The sequence below is a fragment of the Mytilus edulis genome, chromosome 13, assembly GCF_963676685.1.
Source record: "Mytilus edulis chromosome 13, xbMytEdul2.2, whole genome shotgun sequence".
NCBI lineage: Eukaryota > Metazoa > Mollusca > Bivalvia > Mytilida > Mytilidae > Mytilus > Mytilus edulis.
In genome coordinates, this window is record NC_092356.1 from 9,577,755 (window position 1) to 9,598,026 (window position 20,272).

General features: G+C 33.1%; 1 protein-coding gene across 7 annotated transcripts in view; it reads right to left on the bottom strand.

Annotated features, from left to right (window-relative positions):
* The window catches only part of LOC139501893 (tripartite motif-containing protein 2-like), a 59,166-nt gene extending 39,157 nt beyond the window's left edge, over positions 1 to 20,009 (bottom strand). For 2 of the 7 annotated variants that reach the window (XR_011658691.1, XM_071291174.1), the window contains exons 1-2: positions 19,902 to 19,960; positions 19,664 to 19,732 (exon numbers count right to left, since the gene is read on the bottom strand). The gene's annotated coding sequence lies outside the window, so the exon portion shown is untranslated. Of the gene's footprint in view, positions 1 to 1,983; positions 2,007 to 19,663; positions 19,733 to 19,901 lie in introns of those variants that run through there. The other 5 variants (XR_011658692.1, XR_011658693.1, XR_011658694.1 and 2 more) reach the window with 5 other exon arrangements.
* Positions 20,010 to 20,272: the final 263 nt, after the last annotated feature.

Here is a 20,272-nt window from a genome sequence, read left to right on the forward strand (position 1 = left end):
ATATATTTCTATAAAATACCACAGATAGACCTACTTCTAAGAAAGGACCTTTGTTTTAGAGACCAGTAAATGGAAAGTGATCACATAGACATAAATACAATCATAAACTGGTATCAGCATATTTAAGATGTCATAAAATGATAACCAAAATCGTGCATTTTCAGAATCTTAAAGGACTATGGGTAATCTCCTTGTTTGTTCACCAAGATGAAAATAAAGTTATGTCATTGGTTGAATTTCTATATTGTTTATTATATTGTTTAACCCAATCACAATGTTTTGATGTAGTACCCTTTTGGATATATTACCAAGAATACATTAAATTCTGAAACAGTAAATTGGATATCTTGCATATTTTATGCTTATAAATACCAATAACATTCAAAATGTTTAATTGGTTAAAGAAGTCCTGCCATTAATTATTGAATAACTTTAATATATATTAGTTTAAATAATTGATTGATTGATTGCAGTTGCTGTTTAATTTAATTTCAGCACTATAATAATAAAATGTCTATTCCACCACAGGCTGTTTTATTTTATCTACAATTTCGTGCCATCAATTGGCTAACATGGCTAGTGAAAGTTTACATTTGATTTGATTTTGATTTTTGGTGTTTAATTTAAACGCCATTTTTAAGCACCGCATTTAGGCTATTTCGTGACAGCCAGTTTTTATTGGTGGAGGAAGCTGGAGGGCTAGGAGAAAACCACTGACCTTTAATAGGAAAACTGACAATTCTTGTCAATTAAGATTAGAGTCGAGTGCACCCACAAGAGCAGGGTTCGAACTCACAACCTCAGTGTTGACTGGTTATTGATTACAGTAGTATAAACTACTTAGACCACTCGGCCATTGAGGCCCCCTTGCACTTTTGGAAGTTTACATACACATGTACATAAATCAAGGATTTTTATAGTACAGGGTAAGATTCATTTAACTTATTAGACTTGTCACTAAGCAGGACAAGGAAGATAATAAAAACATTTAAACAAAACAAAACACGACAGTTCAAAGCAAGGTCATGTTCAAATATCAAGGAAGTAATATATATTTGTTTGGCATTTTGTCATGTCAGTGCATTTTATAAAGATATGTGATATGGACTTTGCTCACAGTGTAGAAGGCCACCTTTCATTGCTTAATTCAAGGTCATATGGACTCTGGTTGATTAATAGTTGGCTTCTTCAATGGTTCTCATACCACATCTCTTTTCCTTATTTTAATTTTCAGAGACAACTGATAAACATTTACAAAGAAATTCTCACATGAACTTAATTCAAGCAATATACTTCTGACAATTTGAAAGCATCTAAATCCAATAGAAATATTAATGAATTCCACTTAAAAAATGCTGCAAGTTTTGTTAATCCAAAATCAATTTTACATATTTTTCCCAAATTAAGTTAAGAAGGGGGTGCCAGGGGGTCAGTTAAAAAACTATGTGAATTAAGTATTTTATCCTACATTGAACTTTTGATGTCGTCCCTTAGTATGAACTTATATAGAGAAATACATATTGAAAGCATTTAAAACCTATCTGAGAAGTTAAATTCTAATTTATGGCGTTTTAAGATAAACATTCAAATATTTGGAAATAGTAAAACGTAGTTGGCACATGAGCAATCCTACCCCATTTTATTGCAATTCACAGAACTTAACTAACATGAACTTAAAGAGAGCAATACCCTAACAATTTGAAAGCATTTAAATCCAATTCTATTTTAATGCATTTCAGATAAAAATTAAAACAACGGGGAAATAGTACAATATAGTAAGCTCATAAGCAATCACACACCATTTCCTTATTTTACGCAGTCAGACAATTTTCCGTTGCAATTCATAGAATTTCTCAAGAGTAAAACTTTAACATTTTAAAAGCATTTAAATATGATTTAAGTAGTTTAAATTCCAACTTTCATAATGCATTCTAAGATAAACATTCAAACATGGGGAATTCCAACAAATGTAGTAACACATACCTTTACATGTAGATAGAATGTAAACATTGATTATTACCTGTGTGTACCTGTAATTATGTCACCAGGTAAATAATCTCTTATGTAACTTGTGAGTGTAAAATATGATAAACCACAAATAGGTTACAAATTACCATATCTGTACAACCACAACTGTTCATGTAATAGTAAATCTTTTACGTACAAATGTACTCTGACCTTTTAGAGTAAAAAGTGTAAAAATTCCATGATGAGTTTTCCGTTCTTTGACTTTTTTTTTGTAAGAATGTAAACATGATCCAGACATTATAATGTACAAGGAGGAAGATATCTACACCAAGATATTTCATATACTGTAAATGCAGAAATTATTGCAATGTTTTAATTAATGCCAAAAATGCGACTGGGTTACAATGGTAATAATTTAAACTTGCAAACTAAAATTGCGTTCTAGTCTAAAATGTCAAAATCGTAATAATAATAAATGCACACAATAATTTCTGAATTTACACTACTGGAAAATCTGCAACCAGAGTGAATGTCACTTTATTAATTCAAGATAATTCAAAATACAAATTCATGAAAAAAATGCTATATTTTAAGAAATAATCTATTTTCTTAAAGGTTTTTATTGCTTGCATGATCAGCTGAAAAATTTATAAGATTTATCAAAATTTAAACTAACATAGTGCCAATTAGGAACATACGAATGTAGATTTATTGTAATTTTCAACAAGGAATTGTATAGTTACTGGGGCGAATCCATACTTTTTTATATAGGAAGTCCAAAACCAGGATAAAAATGGGGAAAGGGGGGGGGGGGGGGGGGGGGGGGGGGGGTCAAATCATTATAATGCCCATTAAAAGCATTGATTGTCAAAAAAGGGTGAAAATAAGTAAAATTTTTGTGGCAATTACGGAGAATTATTTTATATAAACTTATATGAATGTTAGCTATTTTGAAGGCCTCTGATTGGATAATAAAATAATCCATTTTCCCCTTTTCTGTATATAAAAATAAAGATCCCTTTCACACAGTCGAGGGACAAACAGTTCTTAACATAGTGAAGTTAATCTGATTGTGAATGTTGGAGAAAGTAATCTTCAAGTTTGACAATTGTACTACACTGCAACGCAAGGTATATATGTACCATCGATATAGATATAATAGTACTTAGCCATAATATCTATGGTACCATATATATTCAACTCAATAACAGTCTGTAGAAATGTAGAGTGGGGTGCTTATTTTCGCCACATCTTTCCATGTTTTCTACAGTTTATGTTCAGGTCTAAATGTTTTTGAAGTATACTGATATTTCTATATGAAGATAACTTCAAATACAAAATATACATAAGCTTGAAAACCGGTTTGTTTTAAGAAAATCATCTGAAAAGTTAGATTAAAGGGTGTTTGAAATTTCCGGATGTTTTGTCTATGGGGGACACATATTCGCCGTTTTTACACATCTATTTAAAACCAAATAACCGCAGCTTTTAACAATTTTTATCAAATCAATTGCATTATAGATGAATAGCAGACATTTCAAAGGTATAAAGAATTCAAAATTAGGGCATTCAGTCAAATATTTACTTAGAAATACTTCTTTGAAATCCTGTTTTTTATTCAGGAAATTGTCCGAAAATCGTTGTCCGTTTTTCGGTCATTTTCGGTAGGAGCCGCAATTTTGTCTCAGTTTAAAAAAATATTATATTTGTTATAAAAATATAATTTACGGGTACATTTCTTCCATTTCAGCCATCCTTTGAAGTTTTTACACCTCAAAATCCTTAAACGGCGAAATTGTGTCCCCGGCGAAAATGAGCACCCCACTCTATAAAGTTCAGGAATAGTTCAATTCAATCAATGATGATACATATATATGTCTATTAATCAGTCCCTATATATCTTTTCAATATATATATATATATAAAACATACTTAAAAGACCATAAACTATACAGCCCTTGTATAATCAATATAAGTAATAGATGTTTTTGATTAAATATACATAAATGTCATCACATGGTTACGCTTGATTAGACAAAGTACTGTTCAATTATTGTAATTAGTATGGTGACTAATTCTGGTGACATTAATTTGGTCTGATTGATGGCAATTTATTGTTTTTGGTGGTAAAATGTCAGTTTGACAGAAAAAAGCTTGTCTCTCAGTTGGCGTATATGCTTCATGCTTTAGATCACAGAAATTGGACTAAAAACAACTACTCAAAAAGACTTTAACAAATTTTGTGAACCAGGTTCAGATGTACCTATTTTAAGTAAAGTATGATGGCCAAATAATAATTATGCTGTTCATTAGTTAAATTTAAGTCCCCTCCTGATACTTTCTGTATCCCGAGGGGATAATATGATTTTCTGAGGGGTGAACAAGGTGGCCTCCCTGGTGCCCTCTTCCGGAACAACATCAGTAAATTTTTTTTTTATCATATCCCTTTTTCATATGTTACCCCTCTACTATGGATTCCCTCCCTTTCCCTGATTTCCTCTTCCTTCCCCTGGTGACTCAAGTTGAACCTACCACTCATAGTCAGGTTCAGTTATGACTCCCTTATCCCATTTCTTTTCCAATGTTAATCTTGCTGTAGATATCAAATTAATTATTTAAACAAGAGTGCATCATCAGCGCTGAAATGTCTCGCCTTTTTTACTTATAATCATTGATATTATGTTGATACAATGTAGTCCTAAATATAATTAAAGCTTTAATACAACTGTCACATAAACTAAACTTTAACCAAGAAAACTAAACATTGATCAATGAAACATGAAAATGAGGTCAAGGTCAGATGAACCATGCCAGGCAGACATGTACAGCTAACAATTCTTCCATACAACAAATATAATTGACCTATATTGCTTATAAATTAAGAAAAACAGACCAAAACACAAATACTTTAAAACATTTAGCAATGAACTGTCAAAATGAGGTCAAGGTCAAATAAAACCTGCGCAACAGACATGTACACCTTAAAATCATTCCATACACCAAATATAGTAGACCTATTGCATATAGTATAAGAAAAACAGACCAAAACACAAAAACTTCACTATAACCACTGAACCATGAAAATGAGGTTAAGGTCAGATGACACCTGCCAGTTTGACATGTACACCTTAAAGTCCTTCCATACACCGAATATACTAGACCTATAGCATATAGTATCTGATATATGGACTTGACCACCAAAACTTAACCTTGTTCACTGATCCATGAAATGAGATCAAGGTCAAGTGAAAACTGTCTGACAAGCATGAGGACCTTGCAAGGTACGCACATACCAAATATAGTTATCCTATTACTTATAAGAGAAAATTTAACATTACAAAAAATCTTAACTTTTTTTTCAAGTAGTCACTGAACCATGAAAATGAGGTCAAGGACATTGGACAAGTGACTGGAGGAAACTTCGTAACATGAGGCATCTATATACAAAGTATGAAGCATCATGGTCTTCCACCTTCTAAAATATAAAGCTTTTAAGAAGTTAGCTAACGCCGCCGCCGTAGCCGCATCACTATCCCTATGTCGAGCTTTCTGCAACAAAAGTTGCAGGCTTGACAAAAACAACAAACAATCCGAAGAACAACAAACTAAAAGCTCAGCTATATTTGTTTGCTGACTCTGACTTCCACTAGATCATGTATCAAGAGTAATGAAGACAATGCATGTTCTAAATCAAAACAGACAGGTGTTGTAGGCTAATTACTAAATCAAATCCTACAAGTATTTTATTGATATTTGATGTATGACATATATCTACAAACCACATCATGCACTGAGTAGATCTGTATACTTATTAACCGAACCATACAGTGCATTGAATAACTAGGTTAAGATGTTTTAGTAAGAACAATAAAACTCCTACTCAAAAGCAACTATAACTGTGAGGGGGGATGATACGCTTTAGGGATTTTTGTTATAGGATTGGGGGGGGGGTTAAATAGTAGGATTGGGAACAAATAATTAAAAAAAAAAAGTGGGATTTGGGAAATGAGCACCTTATACATGTTATAGGAAGATCGCGATCTAGCATAATTTCTAATGAGACAAATATTTCTCCTAAGACCAAGCCAGCATCTATAACAAGGTCACTCACACTATAGTTGTAAATGTTATGGTCCAAATTGCTATAAATGTTATGGTCCAAATTGCTATAAATGTTATGGTCCAAATTGGCTGTATTAATGGTAGGGTCCAAATTCAGGCTATAAATGTTATATATTATGCTGCAGCAGCAGGCCTAGAAAAGTGATTAAGGCCAAAGGTAAATGATCCACCTGACCACATTTAATACTGTCAATGTAAGTATGTATGTATGTTTGTAGATCCCTCCCTTTACGGAGCACCCCTTGAGAGCTGCGAGGGTACAGTGGAATCTTTGTTACAGTCCTTACAGGGATTAATGGAGATGTGTCACTAACGTATTTACAATGTTCAATATTTACAAGGACAATCCCCACCCTAACACCAGGGAGTGTTAGGACACCGGGCAGAATTTGTTATTATGGTGGAGGAAGCCGAAGTACTCAGAGTTATACATTTTGCTGCATCAGCAGGCCAAGAAAAGTCATTTAAGCCAAAGGTAAATGATCTATCGGACCACCATTCTGTCAATTGGTTTTCAGTGTGAACAACTTTACACCTTAATGAGATTTGTAACATCAAAGTAAGGGGAACACCACCCTATCTGTTATGACACCTGAACTTGATGCTATTAAGCTTGACAAGGAACACCTGACAGGGCTGGTCAGATATAAACTATATTTGTATCCATGATTCACATGTAATCTACATTTTTGGCATTGTACTTCTAATGATATGACTGTGAGTATTGAATTGACACTACTGTTTAACTCTGTTTAAAGACAACTGACAATCCTAGTCAATTAAGATTGGAGTGGAGTGCTGCGTGAGTGAGTGAGTGAGTAAGGGTAAGAGCGGGGTTTAAACTCACAACCTCATGCAGTGTTGACTAGCCAGCTATATTGATTGCAGTAGTAACTACTTAGACCACTCTGCCACCAAGGCCCCCCTTGTACCACTGGAAGGCCTGGTGTAAATAGCTGCATCTGAAACTTCCAATACTCCTGGTCAATTAAAACGACACAGGAATAAATACCATCAAAACTTCCAAGTCCAATGTCCTGTTAATAATCTTATATCACCTTTTAAAAACATGTTTGCAAATAAATCATAAAATTCCATCTAATGAAGAAAAAATAAATTGAGAATGAAAACGCCTGAAATGTGTCAATGAGACAGCAACCCGACCAAAGAGCAGAAAACAGCCCAAGGTCAGCAATCATGGGTCTTCAACACAGCAAGAAAATTTCGCACCCAAACTTGTTCAAATAAAGGCAACAGTAGTATACCGCTGTTCAAACTCATAAACTCAAAGACTGGCATAATTTAGCTGGACCTTAATCAAAAATGTTTACAAGTTCAGGAAAAATGTACTATTAACTCTAAAACAATATAAAATGAAGTTTTGCATTCCTTTATATTTATAACTTGCTTTATTTCTGTTATGTTGTTTTCTGGAAACATTTATTAATGCAGGTACAAATTAAAATATAAATAAAATAAAAACATAGATAAATAAATCATGTTCCAATATACCTGACAGCTATCTGCATTGAGTCTAATTTGCTGAATGCCAATTTTCAAAAGTATTTTTGTTGATTCCCAGAGGGACATTGAATTTTTTTCCAATTTCCAACTAAATGGAATTTATGCATCAAAGTTGCTCAAAGCCAGTCCATTAATGATGTTAATTATTTGTTTCACATCTGGCAAACATACAGGAAACAATTAACTTCCTGGTTAAATTAGATGAAATTAAATCTCTGAGAAAGATCTTCCTCCCAGAGTATGTTAATTAGTGTACATTGTACATAGAGCAGATGTAGATAAGCTATTAAGTCACAATTGCTACAACTGATTATTATATGCACTATTGATCATGAGATCCAGTGATTTTTGGGTCAATTTTATGCATCTTTTCTATTTCTATAAAATCATCCTCATATATCTTAATGCAATATGATACATATGTACACAGTGGAAAATATTTTTTTTAAATTTACAAAAATTTACAAAAATTGTTAAAATTGTTAAAAATTGACTATAAAGGGCAATAACTCCTTAAGGGATCAATTGACAATTTTGGTCATGTGGACTTATTTGTAGATCTTATTTCGCTGAACTTTATTGCTGTTTACAGTTTATCACTATCTATAATTTATATATTAAATTTCAGGGCAGATAGATCTTGACCGGATAAACAATTTTACCCCTTGTCATATTTGCTCTAAATACTTTAGTTTCAGCAAGGATTTGTATAGTTAGTTACTATACAAATCCTTGGTTTCAGAGATATAAGCCAAAATCTACATTTTACCCCTGTGAACTATTTTTAGGCATGGCGGCCATCTTGGTTGGTAGGCCAGGTCATCAGACACATTTTTTAAACTAGATACCCCAATGATGATTGAGGCCAAGTTTGGTTAAATTTGGCCCAGTAGTTTCAGAGAAGATTTTTTTAAAAGATTACTAAAATTTTAGAAAAATGGTTAAAAATTGACTATTAAAGGGCAATAACTCCTTAAGGAGTAAACTGACAGTTTTGGTCATGTTGACTTATTTGTAGATCTTACTTCGCCAAACATTATTGCAGTTTACAGTTTATCTCTTTCTATAACAATATTCAAGATTTGGTATAACCAAAAACTGCAAAATTTCCTTTAAATTACTAATTATGGGGCAGCAACCCAACATCAGTTTGTCTGTTTTGTCTGAAAATTTCAGGGCAGATAGACCTTGACTTGATAAACAATTTAACCCCCGTCAGATTTGCTCTAAATGCTTTGGTTTCAGAGTTATTTTTAGCCATGGTGGCCATCTTGGTTGGTTGGCAGGGTCACGCCACACATATTTTAAACTAGATACCCCAATGATGGTTGTGGCCAAGTTTGGTTTAATTTGGCCCAGTAGTTTCAGAGAAGATTTTTGTAAAAGTTTACGGATGACCGACACCGGACCATGGACGACATACGCCAATTAAGTGATGAGAAAAGCTCACTTGACCTTTCAGGTCAGGTGAGCTAAAAATTAAGTATTCCTCTTCACTCCATAATTTTTCAATTGTACCTACAACCATAAAATCTGCTGCATCATGTGAACCATAATGGAGTTAAAAACCTTCAACAATGGATAATTGTCAACATATGTTTTTAAATAGGTAATTTCTGTTACTCTATCTTAAAATAATCAACAATATATCCTTTTAAAGAAGTTAAGTAGAGGTGTATCTATCATTATTGTCTCACAATCACATGTATTTGACCGATATATATCTTCAACAAATGAGGAACAGGTAGTAAAGTCAAAACAACTTGATTTATTTAAAATCCTTTAAAACTGATGCATTCCATCTATCGTTCATTGTTTATACATAATGCATAAAACTCTAAGATCCAAAGATTTAAAAATTCTGATTTTTTAATCCAATTAAAGTCGGTCGATCATAATATGGTTCTACCTTCCTCATTCTTAAAATTACATAACATCAAATAATTCTTACCCTTATATATAGTCATGTTAGTATTTATGTGCAATCAATATCAATGGGAATGAGACAGCAACCTAATTAATTGTTTATTTTTTTACCATGCTGCTTTTTTTGGGGCCCAGTCAGAGGCATATACAACCTCTCCTCACATTCATCACACCTCAACTTTCAACCAAGAGGAATATATGAGGGGGGGTAGGACCTTTATCGGGACTCTGAAGGATGGGGTGTTTTTAAGCCTGTGATTTCGGGATTGGTCCTTTCGTTATCCGGGAATTCTTTTTTCTAATTTTTGGATGTTAACTGGAATTTAAAATTCTTTAAGTTGGGGACCTCAGGATTTCATGTTTTTAATCCCAGGATTTCGGGATTAGGACCCCTCCTACCCCCCTTTCTCTAATATGATTTAGCTGCATGTATTTTAAATTTCAATATTTCTGAACTAGAGGCTCTAAAGAGCCTGTGTCGCTCACCTTGGTCTATGTGACTATTAAACAAAGGAAGCAGATGGATTCATGACAAAATTGTATTTTGGTGATGGTGATGTGTTTGTACATCGTACTTTACTGAACATCCTTGCAGCTTAAAATTATCTCTATCTTTATGAACTTGGCCCAGTAGTTTCAGTGGAAAATTTTAGTAAAAATTTACAAATTTTATAAAAATTGTTGAAAATTGACTATAAAGGACAATAACTCCTTAGAGGGTCAATTGACCATTTCGGTCATGTTGACTTATTTGTTAATCTTACTTTGCTGAACATTATTGCTGTTTACAGTTTATCTCTATCTATAATAATATTCAAGACAATAACCAAAAACAGCAAAATTTCCTTAAAATTACCAATTCAGGGGCAGCAACCCAACAACGGGTTGTCCGATTCATCTGAAAATTTCGGGGCAGATAGATCTTGACCTGATAAACAATTTAACCCCTTGTCAGATTTGCTCTAAACGCTTTGGTTTTTGAGTTGTAAGCCCAAAACTGCATTTTACCCCTGTGTTCTATTTTTAGCCATTGCGGCCATCTTGGTTGGATGGCCGGGTCATCGGACACATTTTTTAAACTAAATACCCCAAAGATGATTGTGGATAAATTTGGATTAATTTGGCCCATCAGTTTCAGAGGAGAAGATTTTTGTAAAAGATTACTTAGTAGATTTACGAAAAATGGTTAAAAATTGACTATAAAGGGCAATAACTCCTATATGGGTCAACTGACCATTTCGGTCATGTTGACTTATTTGTAAATCTTACTTTGCTGAACATTATTGCTGTTTACAGTTTATTTCTATCTATAAGAATTTTCAAGATAATAACCAAAAACAGTAAAATTTCCTTAAAATTACCAATTCAGGGGCAGCAACCCAACAACAGGTTGTCAGATTCATCTGAAAATTTCAGGGTAAATAGATCTTGACCTGATAAACAATTTTACCAATTGTCAGATTTGCTCTAAATGCTTTGGTTTTTAAGTTATAAGCCAAAAACTGCATTTTTCCCCTATGTTCTATTTTTAGCCGTGGCGGCCATCTTGGTTGGTTGGCCGGTTCACCGGACACATTTTTTAAACTAGATACCCCAAAGATAATTGTGGCCAAGTTTGGATAAATTTGGCCTAGTAGTTTCAGAGGAGAAGATTTTTGTAAAAGATCAAGATTTACGAAAAATGGTTAAAAATGTACTATAAAGGGCAATAACTCCTATATGGGTCAACTGACCATTTCAGTCATGTTGACTTATTTGTAGATCTTACTTTGCTGAACATTATTGCTGTTTACAGTTTATCTCTATCTATAATAATATTCAAGATAATAACCATATAACGGCAAAATTTCCTTAAAATTGCCAATTCAGGGGCAGCAACCCAACAACCGGTTGTCCAATTCGTCTGAAAATTTCAGGGCAGATAGATCTTGACTTAATAAACAATTTAACCCCATGTCAGATTTGCTCTAAATGCTTCGGTTTCAGAGTTATAAGCCAAAAACTGCATTTGACCCCTATGTTCTATTTTTAGCCATGGAGGCCATCTTGGTTGGTTGGCCGGGTAACCGAACACATTTTTTAGACTAGATACCCCAATGATGATTGTGGCCAAGTTTGGTTAAATTTGGCCCAGTTGTTTCAGAGGAGAAGATTTTTGTAAAAGTTAACGACGATGGACAACGGACGAGGGACGCCGGACGACGACGGACGCCAAGTGATGAGAAAAGCTCACTTGGCCCTTCGGGCCAGGTGAGCTAAAAATGTACAGATCGCGCAATCAATATATATATAACAAACAAACACAGATCATCTACATAAATATTTTCTATTTTTTACAAATGTATAATAATATTGATCCAATGCAGTGTAGGTGTACTGAAGTACTGATATCAACAATGGTTATTCATCAATACTACACATTACATATATCGGTTAATCTTTACGATGGCAGATCATAAAATGTAGGTTATTCATTCCAAACAATATAAAATAAAATAAACTATTCAGTCAACAACTTTCTTGCACGAGACTTCAAAGAAACAACAAGTGAAGCAAGTATAAACGGATTCCCGGAATGAATAGAATTTCAATGCAGATTTACCTTGTCATATAGTTTAACCTTCGCAGACAGTTCAAACGTCAAATTCAAGGATATTACAAGAATGGACATTAAATTTCAACAAAAGAACATTTTCCATTTCATTTTCCTTGGAATGTATTTATTTATTCATAAAGATAAACTCCTAAACCTTTCAATATAAATGGGCCACAAACTTTATCAACAGATATGATCTTGAAAGGGTCACTAATTTTATTCATATAAATTGAAAGTGTAAAACTAAAATTCAGCAATATATATATATAATTTATGACTAAGTCACTAAGTTACTCAACTGTAAAATATGGATCATTGTACACCTAAATTGTGAACCCAAATTATTTTTTTCAGATATAATTTCTTTCATACAATCAAAAATATATTTTAAAATATCAATTAAAACAAATTAGTATTGAAATGAAAACTTAAAAAGTAATGTGTAAATTAATATGAAAATTTGTAATGAAAAACATATTTCCTTCTCAATTTAAGTGAAACTGGCATGTAAATTTGTTGATTTTTTATAGGTTTTAGAAGCCAACCAGATATGCATATCACTCACTTTACTTGAGCAAGGAGTCTGTATGTCTATAACACAGAACACAATTTACAAATAATTTGTAAAAGCTTAATGTATAAAAAAGATGTGGTATGATTGCCAATGAAACAACTCTCCCAAGAGACCAAGTGACCCAGAAATTGATAGCAATCACCATATGGCCTTCAACAATGAGCAAAGCCCATACTGCATACTTAAGTCAGCTATAGAAGGCCCCCAAATCACAAATTTAATACAATTGAAAGAGAAATCTAACGGACTTATAATTAATGTACATGTACAAAAAAATGAACTAAAACAAATATGTAACACAGCAACAAACTACAACCACTGAATATGCTTGGCAGGTGATAGTAACTCCAAAATTAGTCATTATTTTATTCAAGCCCATGGTCTCTTGTTCTCTACAAGCACTTTGTCACTAATAAAAACTGTCTGCAATGAAATAGTTAATAGTGGTAAGTTGTGTCAAACACCAAAGAATCACTGCTTAATAGATAAACATTAACCCTATGCAGGCCTCACAAGTATTGTCTTCAATAAGAATACATGTATTGCATCATTGTAACCCTTTGGAGAGCCTCACAAGTATTGTCTTCAATAAGTATACATGTATTGCATTATTGAAACCCTATGGAGAGCCTCACAAGTATTGTTCTCAATAAGTATACATGTATTGCATCATTGAAACCCTGTGGTGAGCCTCACAAGTATTGTCTTCAATAAGTATACATGTATTGCATCATTGAAACCCTATGCAGAGCCTCATAAGTATTGTTCTCAATAAGTATACATGTATTGCATCATTGTAACCCTATGGAGACTGGAGAGCCTCACAAGTATTGTCTTCAATAAGTATACATGTATTGCATCATTGTAACCCTATGGAGAGCCTCACAAGTATTGTCTTCAATAAGTATACATGTATTGCATCATTGTAACCCTATGGAGAGCCTCACAAGTATTGTCTTCAATAAGTATACATGTATTGCATCATTGTAACCCCATGGAGAGCCTCACACATAATGTTCTCAATAAGTATACATGTAGTACATCATTGTAACCCTATGCAGAGCCTCACAAGTATTGTCTTCAATAAGTATACATGTATTGCATCATTGTAACCCTATGGAGAGCCTCACAAGTATTGTTCTCAATAAGTATACATGTATTGCATCATTGTAACAGTCAACTTGACCTGGTACCTACGTCAATAGATACAACTGTTACAAGTACACCAGCTTGGATACATGTACAGACGTTGGTCAATTGATTTTTATAAACATCAACATTACAATGTTGACAAAATTTATGCATCAAAATGTGGGAAATAAAACTATGAATAAATTTTAGATTCTGTTTATGTCAATGAGAAAGCAATCAAAAACAATTACAGTACATGTACTGTCAGAACAAGATGACTTGTACTATGCAGTGGGGGATCCAGGGAGAGGGTTCAAGGGTTGGCCGATCAATGCATTTGAATTGGGACATATAGTTGGAACCCCCCTTTGTCCTTGGTTGGGACACCCCTTTTTAAAATGGCTGGATCGGCCCCTGCTATGAGCTATTTCTCATTAAGAAACCCTGCTTAAGATAGGCATCCTAAACAAATGTGAAGTTGACGAGTGATAGATTTGAAAATGTTTCTGTTTTCTGTTCTGTCACTTACAATTGCCAATATTTAAAACTTTCAGTTGAATTTTTGTAAAGTCATACGTTCAATTGAAAATGAAATTGATTATCAATTATAATTTACGCTTACATTAGATTTCTGACTCAGATCTGTCCTTGAAATGACATTCATAAATGCATGTTTACAACATTGAACAGGACAATTATTTCTTCAATATATCTCAGAATCTGTTTTCTAATGCATTGCAGAAAAACATATTTAACTATGCATTCACCAGATTCATCATCATGATCATGTCTGAAAGATTCATTTAGAATTTCCCCAATCAGGAATCAATACATGATGCAGATATTGTTCAGAGAGACAAAACTCAGCACTTCAATAAACTTCAAATAAATCAATTATTTTCTAGACGTCAGTCAGAACTTGTCCTTTGTCAAAGTTTCCTCTAAAGCTCCTGCAACTAAGCTAAATTCTAATTGCTGCAATCATTTTACCAAAAATTCATTAAAGATCGACTCAAAGTAAACTCATTCTGAAAGTTGGCTGATCAATAAAAGACGTCATTTCGATTTGTAAATGAATTTTAAAAACTATCTAATATTAAGTATTAGTAAAGTATTTTGTCTAGTAGTATATACAGTAGACAATAGACAATTTTAAATATTAGTGTATGATTTATTCCGCACAGCATCTTTTAATTTATTCATAAATGTGCATTTCATGAATAAATTAAAAGATGCTGTGAGGACTAAATCATACACTCTTTAAAGCAGCCAAGTAAACCAACAACCCATCTGAAATACATTGTACTACATACATTACATGTACCTGGGTCTTAACTAGAATCATATGACACTGATGGTACAGGGCCTATACAATACATAGTACAGGGCCTATACAATACATGGTACAGGGCCTATACAATACATGGTACAGGGCCTATACAATACATCAAGCTGTAAATTAAAAGGAGTTTGGAACAGTTCTGTCCAGTTTTGGCTCCAGGATTTCGATAAAAGGCGAACCCATGCATCAGAGCAATGTTATATATATATGGCTGAGATTTGTTTAACATCTATGCATAAACCATTAACCATTTATATAGCTCCATAAACGGTTCGGGGGCTACATCCCCCCTTTATTCCTCCTCTTCACTTGTAAATAACATGAAAGGCCCTAAGTGGATGAGTGGTCTAAGTAGTTACTACTGTAGCCAGTCAACAATGAGGTTGTGAGTTGGAACCCTGCTTGTTCAGGTGCACTCGACTCCAATCTTTATTGACTAAAGGATTGTAAGTTTTCCTAGAGAAATTTGGTGGTTTTCTCCAGGCACTCGGTCTTCCTCCACCATTAAAAACTGGCCGTTACGAAATAGCAAGAGAGTATTTCAAAGATTTGCCATCATGATGATCGTCTAAGGGTTTTGAATTTCAATCATGCATTGATGTAATAAAGTAAAGAAATTTTTAAACAACGAAAATTTTGTGTAAGGGAAGTATTTTCATGATAACAACACTTCTATATCTCTTTATGGTCAATCATCCACAGAGGCAGATTTAGGGGGCAGGGACCAGCCCCCCCCTCCCCCCCCCCATTTTTGGGAAAAAATTAGATGCTTATATATATAGGGAATCACTGAAGCGTGACTGGAGTGGCCCACTATTAGGCAGTCAGAGGGCCCCCACTTATAAAAATTTCTGGATTTGCCACTTAACCATTTATATTTAATGTGACTGTCTGGGATGGATTTTTCATTAAATAACTAATGGATGATTTCATTGTCTATTATAAGTCTTTCTGCCATAAATGTCTAGTCAGGACAGTATAAGCCCACTTCAAATTAACACCTGTCTTTATATTATTAAACAAAGAGTAACAGGAAACCAGTTACTGGTAACAGAAAACCAGTCATTACTTAAAATCTTATACTATAATTGAAGTACAGGTCATTGTAGGTAGTGTCATTGTAAACTTTGCCAAATACCAGCTTAGAAATTAAAACATTTAAAATAATAATATATAAAGTATTTTAACAATCTTCATAATAAAAATGTCAGTTGTTTGTAAATATTTACGGATATACTTGGGATTCCATACCTTTTAGGTATTTAAATCACCTACTGATCCAATAAACTTGTATTTTGAAGGGAAACATGCAATTTCCTTGTACATGTATGGTGACATTGTATATACCTCATATATAAAAACCTGATGCAATGTAAATTAACAGATAGAAAATTTGAATACAGTGTAATGAAACACTCAGTAATAATATTCCACATGAAATAGATGTAAGCAAATCCATCTGAATATTTTGGAGTAATCATGCTTTTAATATAAGAAAAGTTGGAATCCTGCAAAAATACACAATGGTCTGGATCATGGTCTACTGAGCATGCTGAGTCAGAATAGAGAATGATGGGGCGGATCCAGCAATTTTAAAAGGGATCGGGGGGGTCCCAACCCAGAACAAAAGGGGGGGTTTCCAACTATATGTACCCATTAAAATGCATTGATCATCCAAAAAAAAAGGGGGGTCCAACCCCCAGAACCCTCCCCCTGGATCCGCCACTGGAATAATGAGCAAAACTGCAGAAATAAATGGCAAAATATAAAGTATAGAGAAAATAGGGGGAGGTGGAGGGTATTTCTATAGTCTTTAATTTTTTACCATCTTTCTGTATTTTTAATTTGTTTTGTCCATTTACTCTAATGAATATTTTCCTTAAATCTTTTTTAATCATTATTCTGCGTTTGTATATTTGTATTCTGGTTAATTTCTTTTTTCTTAATTATCTTTTGGCCCATTTTATGATTTATTTATTATTTCAGTTGTCTTTTATTCTGTAAACACCATTTAGACCCTCAAACATGTTTGTCCTCTCAGTTGTAACAAGTTTCATAGTTCACCTAAATATTATACATTGTTTGTACTTGTAAATCTGTCTGCACATCAAGGTACTAAGTACATGTACGTATCCATTGCACCATAACAAACGTACAAATTAAAAGATGTTGTATGATGGCTAATAAGATCTTGGTCCGAAAAAGTGCCCTAAGTAAGTCCACATACACTATACGTTCATTCAACTTCTATCAATAATATGCGACATATGGCAAGAATTCATTATACAAATCCTTGACCATGGGAAATAGGGCAATGTATATAAGCCGAAATTAGGACAGAAAGTCACACAGGACAAAGTTGAGGCATGGTAAAAAAGTCACTGACAAAAAGACAGAGGAAAAAAAGCCACAGACAAAAAGTCACGGAGAAAAAATTCACAGAACACTGTCCACCAGATACTAAATAAGCAACTATTGGTCAGTCTGTACTGTACAGCCTTCAACAATGACCAAAAGTGGAAAAGACATACATGAATAGTAAGTACAATGTATACAACACTATATTAAAAAATGGCTATAAAATGTATATGACGAAAAATCCAGATAAAAAGTGAAGAATAAAAAATGGCTATAAAATGTTTATATTAAGAGTAATTAATGACAAACATAATTCATTCAAGTCTTGTCAATTCTTCAGAAAATGAACCAAATAACCTCATGCCTACCCCCAAAATACCCAATTTTCTTCTGGAAATTTTGTGTTACTAATTATAACCAATACAACATATCTTAAGATTGTCATCTCAGATCATTGATAATAGAGCATGTACAAAATAAATCATTAATTATAAATAACAAATGAATGAACTTCAATAGACATATTCATAACTTGATCCTCATAACTTATAACCGCAGTCATATTTAACACACCATAAAATATCAACCACATAATTGCACATGGCTATTTAAATTTCTTTCATTATACAATATGATGCAATATCTCTATCCATGATTCACTGAATCTGCGTCTTAAAATCAGGTCAGAATATTTTAACATAAAACACATTTTAACATCTTAAACTTAAAAGTACATTGACCTTGAAATGATATATAGATAAAACACTACTAAATCATATCTAATGATTAATAGTTTTATAAGACTCAAGTTCGTTTGCCTTCAATGTGCAATGTAGGGGAAAATTCTAAATTTATGTAACATACGATGTAACATACGATGTATATAGATAAAGGAAGATGTGGTATGAGTGCCAATGAGACCACTCTCCATCCAAGAAACAATTTATAAAAGTGAAATATTTGAGGTCGAGATACGGCCTTTAACATGGAGCCTTGGCTCACACCAAACAGCAAGCTATAAAGGGCCACAAAAAATACTAGTGTAAAATCATTGAAACTGGAAAACCAACCGTCTTATCTACCGGTATATAAAAATAAAAAAGAAGATACATGTTTAATGTTAATGTTAATGGAACATACCATTTACTTGTATCTATCAGAAAAAATGTTGCATCCTTTCTATGATTTCAAAAAATGCATTGAAATTTCATACACAATAAATAAATGCAATTTATTTAAAAATCCTGCTGTACTTTTCAATTGAGTTCTATTTTGTTTAAAGGTGGGATATTTGGTTCAAAAATATATCTAACCTATTTTTCCATTTGACTAAAGGCTATCAAACAATGTATGGCTAATTTGATTCAAAAAAATTGTATCAAACTGATAGTACAAGTCCTGCTTACATTATATATATATACAACGTACATATATATGTACTTGCATGTATGTAGACAGCGAACAGTTTGGTTGGTGTATTTAGGGAACCTCTGATCACCTCTGGCGAAGGCCTACTCTTATGGCAGTCAGTTTGCACACCCACCCAATCCCCCAATACCCCACTTTAATATGAAAATTTCACGATTGCCACCAGTATGGGTACATGTAAACTTTTTTATGCACAGAATCTAAAAGGTGTATTTATATATATATATCATCTGAGACTAATATGTTATAGTAGTCTCAGATATCATGTTGAGTGTCAATACAAGGAGATGTGGGATATTCATATGAGATTCATATATACATTGATGAGGAACCACAAAAATAACCCAAATACATGTAGCTACATGGTACCATTAATTGTTATAATAATTACTAAGGGAAAAAAATAACAATTAATGTTGACATACATTTGTAAATATGTTCTTGTGTAAAAATGTCACACATAAATCTAACCTAGGTCTGGACTCTTTGTTTCACAATCTGACACTTATAGAAGATTCAAATTAAATTAATTTAACAACATGGTCCTGGTGTGCACAATCTTATCAAGGTACTGCAACGGCTTCTTCTGTCTATCACTGTCAGGACTGTACACCTACTGTCCTTCAAATATTTATGTTGACATTGTGTTGATGACAAAACTAAAAGTACATAGTAATCAGCTAGCTTTACTTACCCTTTGTACAGGTTTAATTATTGGCCCTTAATTATTTCCTTGTCATTGAAACATATCTTCAGGCAGTTGCTATAAAATACAAAAAATATTCAGTTTATTTTAGGTTGTGTATTTCACAAATCGATACAAAAGAACTGAGTCATAATCCTCACGATTTTTCACAAACATAAGTAAAAATCTGAACAGACATGAATAAAAATTAATGAATTTAAACACAATATTTCTAAAGATTACACACCAAAAACCATAACATTTTCATTGAATTACTCCAACCAGTAAATAGGATTTTCTATTTTTAGGATAAGTTGTTGTAACATGGGTTATGATTGGATAAAAATATGACCCTAGTATTAAGTTCAAACATCAGCTGATTGTTGAAAATGATTGATCTTTTTTACCTGTTTATTTGTTTATATTTACACAGATCTAGTTACAAAGTGGTATGATATCTATGCCCAGCTACTTGAAAACACGTTGTAACTTAAAATGGACAAAAACTTTACAATAAATTCATTTTAAATTTTGCACTGATCAGTTTAAATTTGCAAACTGATCAGTACTGAGGATCAGTATAATAAAAGTTTACTTTCAAACTACGCTTTATGTCTG